This window comes from Orycteropus afer, unplaced genomic scaffold (genome assembly GCF_000298275.1).
Source record: "Orycteropus afer afer isolate SDZICR_OR568_19922 unplaced genomic scaffold, OryAfe1.0 scaffold00071, whole genome shotgun sequence".
NCBI lineage: Eukaryota > Metazoa > Chordata > Mammalia > Tubulidentata > Orycteropodidae > Orycteropus > Orycteropus afer.
Genome location: NW_006921658.1, coordinates 130,039 through 131,780, shown reverse-complemented (window position 1 = coordinate 131,780; position 1,742 = coordinate 130,039).

The following is a 1,742-nucleotide window of genomic DNA, read 5'->3' as shown; positions in this document are numbered from 1 at the left end:
GTTATAGTTATAAGTATTTTGCAATCTTATTTTCACAATATATTACATAATTAACATTTTATGTCTTTATGGTATTCATAGGAGCTTTGGTGGCATAGTGCCTAAACATTTGACTGTTAACCAGAAGGCTGGTGGTTCAAACCCACCAGCCACTCCTCAGAAGGAAGATTGGGACATCTACTTCCATAGAGATAATGCCTTGGAAACCCAAGGAGGCATTGCTATGAGTCACAAATGACTCAACAGCAGTAAGTTTGATTTTAGTTTTTAGTTTATGATATTCATAATTATCACATGTACTGGTCATAGTATTGCATCATATTGATGCCCCATAATTTACTTAATTCATTTTCTTCTAACTTAATGTTTAGGCTATTTTACTACAGTCACCAGAAGAAAAGAAATAATAAAAATTGTATTGGTGTCAGTTCTTCTCTGAATGTTTGGTAGAATTCTCCAGTGAAATCATCTGAGCCAATGATTTTTTTTTGTTGTTGGTAATTTTTTTTATGACCTGTTCAATTTCTTCTTTTGTTATATGCCTGTTTAAATTTTCCTCCTCAGCCTCTGTTAGTTTAGTAATCTGTTTCTAGAAATCTGTCTATTTCTTCTAGATTTTTGAATTTGTTGGAATATAGTTCTCCATGTTGTTGTTGTTGTTGTTATATGCCGTCGAGTCGGCCCCGACTCATAGCGACCCCTCCTTGGGTTTCCGAGGCAGTATCACTACGAAAGTAGGATTGCCCAACCTTCCTTCCGAGGAGTGGCTGGTGGGTTTGAACCGCCAGCCTTCTGGTTAGCAGTCAAGTGCCTTAGGCACTATGCTACCAGTTCTCCATAGGATCCTAATATTGTCCTTTTAATTTCTGTTGGTTCTGTTGTGGTGTCTCCCAATTCATTTCTCATTCATGTTATTTGTATTCTCTCCCTCTTTTACTTTGTTAAATTTGCCAGAAGTTTTTCAGTTTTATTAATCTTTTCAAAGAACCAGTTTCTAATCTTGTTGATTTTTGCTATTGTCTTTCCATTTTCTGTTTCATTTATCTCTGCCTGGTCTTGCACCATCCCCACAATATTTGCTATGCCCGAGCCCATTATCACACCCACTCTTTCAATCCTTCACATTGAGGGTCTTCCCCTTTTTCACTGAACCTCTACTTCACCAAACATTATATCCTTCTCTAAGGGACCAATCCTTTCTGACAACATAACCTAAGTACATGAGACAAAGTCTGGCCATCACTGCTGCTAAGGAGCATTCCATCTGTACTTCTTCCAAGACAGATTTGTTCATTCTTCTGGTAGGCCACAATCTTTGCAGTATTCTTTGCTAACACCACAATTCAAAAGCATCAATTCTTCTGTGGTCTTCCTCATTGTGCAACTTTCATACACATATGAAGAGACTGAAAGCATTATAGCTTGAGTTATGTGCACTTTAATCTTCAAAGGGACATCTTTGCTTTTTAACACTAAAGAGGTGTTTTGCAGCAAATTTGTCCCATGCAATACATTGTCTGATATCTTGACTTCTGTTTCTTCTATGGGTGTTGATTGTGGATCCAAATAAAATGAAATCCCTGACAACTTCAGCCTTCTCCGTTTATCATGATGTTTATTGGTCCAGTTGTAAGGATTTTTGTTTTCTTTATGTTGAGATGTAATCCATGTTGGGGTTGTAGTCTTTGATCTTCATCAGTAAGTGCTTTTAGTCATCTTTACTTTCTGCAAGCAGGTTGTTA